The 5,678-nt window shown below is 37.7% G+C and overlaps 1 long non-coding RNA gene across 1 annotated transcript in view; it reads left to right on the top strand.

The window, feature by feature from the left end:
- Positions 1-3,520, top strand: part of LOC116073244 — a 15,997-nt gene extending 12,477 nt beyond the window's left edge. The window contains exon 3 of the long non-coding RNA XR_004111740.1: positions 3,266-3,520. This is a non-coding gene — a long non-coding RNA (uncharacterized LOC116073244). The remainder of the gene's footprint in view (positions 1-3,265) is intronic.
- Positions 3,521-5,678: the final 2,158 nt, after the last annotated feature.

The raw sequence follows: 5,678 nt of genomic DNA, 5'->3' as shown, positions 1-5,678 counted from the left end.
AAATGTTAACAAATTCAGATAAATTGAAATCATGTAACTTTTCTCATCATAATGCAATAAAACTAAAATAAATAAATAAATAAATAAATAAATAAATAAACAACACTAAGGCATTCCATGGCCACCAAACTAGCACTACAATAGATACATAAAGGAATACTATATACAAAAGGAAAAGATGCCTTAATTAGGGGAACGCAAAGAAAGAATTAATTTCAAGAAAGAAATGGTTAAACAATGTAGAGCTAACAAGGAAAAAATTGAAGAACAAATAATAATGTAACGAAACAGAAAAGGTAACAAGTAACAGAAATTAGTAAACATTTTTTAAATAATCTTAAACTTAAATGGCCTAAACTCATCTACAAAGGGGCAGAGACTGTTGAAATGGAATAACACCCAGATCTAATCTTCTGTTGTCTCAAAGAACAAAGTCTTACAGAAACTATATAAATATATGAATACCAAAGGGTACACTTTGAATAACTAATGACCCACTTTTAAATTCCTAGAATCATATATAAATAAAAGCATAATTTATCAGTATATCTGTGCTACAGCTAAGGCAGTTGGAAAATGAAGGTGAATAGTTAGTTATGAGAGTTTATATAAAAGAACAGAACAGGAAAAAATGAAATTAGATCCATATATATCACCTTGTACAAAAAAAATTAGATATGTTGATCAAAAACCTCCACTTGAAACTCAAAACACTAAAATTGCTAGAAGAAAGCATAGGCAACATTAAACATAATATAGGTTTCAGAAAGGATTTTCTGAGCAGAACTCCACATACCCAGGAATTAAGGTGAACAATTTACAACTAAGAAGTCTAGTGAAGAAACATTCAATTCAGTGAAAAAAAGAAATGCAAAGAATGGGAAATAATCTTTACGAGACATACATCTGACATGTTATTAATATCCAGAATATAAAAAGAATTCAGACAGCAAGCTCAAGAAGGCAAATGACCCAATTTTGAAAAATTGAGGCAAGGTAGAGAAGTGAAGTAATTTTGTTTTCTTTTTAAAGTATTTTATTTAAAAAAGAACTTTTCATAAAATATATTTTGATTCTTTCCCACCCAATTCTTCCCAGATCTTCTCTCTCCGCTTCTCAAAGAAAAACAAGCAATTAAAAAACCAAAAATCAATGAAACAAAAAATACCAAAACAAAACAAAAATCACCCAAGTGAAAAGGCCCTCTATAGTGTGAGGAAATCTTTACCAGCTGTAGCTACTACATCAGGTAGTAGATTAATATTGATGATCTATAAAGTATTGGAGAAAATCAAACATTAAAACACCAAATCATCCAATCAATATATGAGCTAATAACAGAATAGAAAGTTCTCAAGTGAAGGGATACAAATAATCAATAAATACTTGGAAAGTGTCCAACAAGCTTAGTCGTGAAGAAAACGCACACTAAAACTATTCTGAGAATAGTTGCTTATGAAAAGAACTAATGAGTGATTGCAGTGAGGGTGTGGAGAAAGAGAAGCCCATGTTCACTGTGTGAAGATGATCTCATACAGCCACTGTGGAAATTGGAGCAGATATTCCCAAAGAACTGAACAGAACTACCATATGACCCAACTGAACCACCTGCACCTACTCAAAGTTTTCTAAGTCAACACAGAGATTACTGCATATCCATGTTTACAGGTGCATGATCCAAACACCCAGGAAATGCACCATCTAGATGTTCATCAACAGACAAATAGATTTCCAAAATGTGGTACATACTCATGATGGAATTTCATGCTGCCATAAAGAAAAGTTAAATAGTAACATTTGAGGGGAAAAGACACAACTGGAAGTCCTTTTGTTAGGCAAGTAAGTCAGGCTTAGAAAGTCAAACATCACATTTTTATATATATATATGGTGTTTAAACATAAAATTGTATACGGTATGTTTGTGGGAGGAATGTGTATGTGTGTGTGTGTGCACAAGGGAAGTGACACTATTAGGAGGTGTGGCCTTGTTAGAATAGATATGGCCATGTTGGAGGAAGTGTGTCAATGTATAGGTGGCTTTGAGGTCTCCTAGGCTCAAGCTCTGCTCTTTGCAGAAGAGACCCTCCTCCCGGACGTCTTCAATAAACACAGCAGCCTCCTTTTGCCTTCCTTTGGATCAAGAAGTAGAACTCTCAGCCCCTTCTCCAGCACCATATCTGCCAGGATGCTGTCATGCATCCCTCCATGATGATAATGGGCTGAACCTCTGAACCTGTAAGCCAACCCCAATTAAATATCCTTTATAAAAGTAGCCTTAGTCATGGTGTCTCTTCACGGCAATGAAACTCTAAGGTAAAGTGTCTAGCTAACATCTGTTGGCTGGCATCAACTTAAATGATGCTGAGTTGACAATGTTACTCCTTATCTCTGTGTGCATGGTCAGTTTTAGATTGTATACTACTGGGGTAAGCATCCAGTCCTAGGGTACTAAGCACACACACATGAAGCAAAAACTTCCTGGTAAGACTAAGCAGTTTAAATCTTGTGCTGTTATTCTCTTTCTCTGTCTGTCTCTCTGTCTTATTCTCTGTGTCTGTTTCTCTCTCCTCTCACTCTTTCTCTTCTTTCCTTCTCTCTCTCCTCTCCTCCTCCATCCTGCCTCTCCTTTGTCTCCTCTCTCCCTCCTTCTCTCTGTTCCTTTAGTCCTCCCACAAACACATAACTCACCCAAGCCCTCTGCTCTGCTTTCTGCTTTTCCCTAAATAGCTTAGCACAAGATTATTCTCCCCCCCCAATCACCACCAGACTTCAGGGTGGGGTTAATCTTATTTACCACCCCTTTTTCACTACCTGCAGTCTACTATAAACAGTTACATCATCCCATACTACTAAAATGGTCTCTGAAGGACATGAATTCCTCTCTGTCACAAATCCAAGAGTATTTCCTCATTTGTCGGGGGCAGGGGGAGCTCAGGATGTATAGGGCAGTTGGGAGATCAAAACCAGGACCCCATGCATGCTAGGCAAGTGTTCTACTACTGAGTCATACCCAGCCAAGCACTTATCTTCTCTCCACAACCCTTCACTATGCTGACCATTCATTGCATCATTACACCTGAGTTTTAATGTCAATAAAATTCAAGCTACCGATGAAACTCTCAGTGCTTAGAATATGCATTATTTATCATGACCTTTTGAGTCACATAAAGAAGGCATCATAGGTAACCTAATAACATCTTATTGATCCTCTCAGTGCTTTTTTTTACTTGTTTATCTTTCTAATGCTCAGTTCTGTTTTACCCAGAGAGAAGAGTTCTGTTTATACTAAAGTAACGATATGTCTTGCCAAAGGCTTGAAAAGGAATAGGAAGCAAGCCTTAATGCTCACAGCATTGTAAGGAAGAGCAGCCTGCTTGCATCCACAAAGAGAAGGATCATTAGGCAGTCCCACACAGTAAGGTAAACAAGACTTTTCTGAGAATGTAAAGGGTGGAAGAAGATGCTGGACTCACATCATCAGCACATTCGCACATCGGCACCACCAAAGCTGCCGTATCACAGCCCTACAGTCATCTTCCCTACTAATGCCTTAATACGGTCAGAGTTTGGCAGAGTCTCTCTTTGACCTTTCTTCTCTTCATACTTGAAATATCTCTTCCTATTTAATTCTTCATCTGATAGCTTGAATGGATGGATTCAGATGGGGCACTCAGAAACTAGAAGCCCCCTGCTGACATTCCACACAGGGCCTGTGTGAATTCCTCTCTGTATAATGTCTCTCCCCTCCCAGAGACCTGAGTCATAATGCAAAGGAAACCCTCTGAGCTAGGCAGAGTAAATGTATTAGCAAGGACAGCAAGAATTCAGTCCAGAAGTACAGTTCATGGCGCTGGTTTTGTCAGAGGTCATATTCACTCCAGATGACACGTGTAATCTCAGGGCGCAAATGACCTATCTCTCTGAGGAATAGTTCCTTCTAGGAACATTTTTCATGCTTCTGATTAATCACACAGTTTTCCTGATCGTAGAAGTACCTCAAGAATCCCTTCTACCTTTCTGAAATAGAAAAACAAAGCAATAAGTCAACAATGTAGACAAAGAGGAACTGAGGCCATTCAGCGTCCTTGTCTTCCTACTTAAGAGAAAATAGCACGGGTTCAGAAACAGAAACGTCACAGATTCTTACAGAGCTACCTTACCTATGATCAATGCAATGTGAAGGAACAATGCCAACAGGGAACTTCCGGTGTGATGCTGCATTCTTAATGGCTCCGATCTTACTCCGTGTTGCTCGTTTGTCCACTGTGTGAGCCAGGTGTTTTCTCAGCAAGCTTTCCCTATAGCAGCAGCAGACTGAGGAACAGCAACAAGAATGTGGACTTGGGCTAAGATCTCAGCTTACAGGCTCTGCCTCCTGTTCACTAGCTCCATATTTGAATAATCCACTTACCATTGCTGGTCCTCTGTTTCCAATTCTGTATTACGGAAATAAAACAAGAAGTTTACTCACGAGGGTACGGGCAAAATACCATACCACATACATAGTTACTTAAATGAGGTTTTGTTAATCAGTAGCAACTCAAACACCCTATCTATTTTGGTTAACAAATCACTCTTTTATGAGGCTTTACTGATTCATGGTGGTAGTCATATCTCACGTGTGTCTACTGATTGCTGATGAAGGAATGCATTTGACCTTCTCACCTTATCTGGTACATTTTAAATGCACCAGTGAAATTCTGCCAAAGTGGAAGGAGAAAGCTTACATCTTTAAGAATATGTAATTACAGTTGACAGTCTGCCATCTTGAAGAAGCACCTCTGGATTAATTGCTGTGACCCATAATTAAATCCACAGCATGGAGAGGAGGAACTGACACGGCCAAAAGCATTGTTTCGAGGATTATGGGTCTTTATCACTCTTGTTTGCTTCCTAAGTGGCATCTATCGACATTAGTTACTAAATTCTTAATTTTAGAGAAGAAAATCTAGAAGTACTGAGATCAAGAGAAATTTCTAAACATCTCTCATTTCAAAATAACCATCTGTATATTTATATCCATGACGTGTGATCTAAGAAACATCCTAGAAAAATAAACCTACACCATATTTTCCTTCGTGTAATATGTTTCATTAAAAAGCCCATTTTGTGGAAATCGTTTTCATAATTTTAAAGTATTAACTGTTTTTCAAAAAAAAAAAAAAGGTAGAACACAATGTCTTACAACAGGATAGGAAACAGAAGCACAACAGAGCTCTTCAGTAAAAAAACAAGTTTCATTAGCTCCTACCAGCACTCCAGCCCAGGAACACACATTAGAGACATTTGTATAGGCAAATGTGCTACTATTTTGTGCCCCATATCTTTTTTTTTTCCTAGACATGAGTATCAAATAGCAAACTTCCTTTCTACCCCTGTCTATTCCTCCTTTCCAGCAACACTGCAATACACATCACTCTTCACAAATTGGATAATACTTTTCTTTAAAAAGCACCAAAATAATTCAAAGTTAAAGAGAACTAAACATCAACTATGTTCTATTTCCTCTGGATACTTGCAAGAAAAGTATGTAGAAGGGATTTGTGTTAAGTATGGGGACACAGGAGACAATGAGAAAAGGAGGCAATAGTAAGGACATTTTAGAATTATTACAATAGATGTCTTCAACATTCTAAGTGAATGCTATCTCCAACCTAGAGCTTTATATCAATTGACAC

This window comes from Mastomys coucha, unplaced genomic scaffold, assembly GCF_008632895.1.
Source record: "Mastomys coucha isolate ucsf_1 unplaced genomic scaffold, UCSF_Mcou_1 pScaffold23, whole genome shotgun sequence".
Classification (NCBI taxonomy): Eukaryota; Metazoa; Chordata; class Mammalia; order Rodentia; family Muridae; genus Mastomys; species Mastomys coucha.
This window is presented reverse-complemented; position numbering and strand designations above follow the sequence as displayed.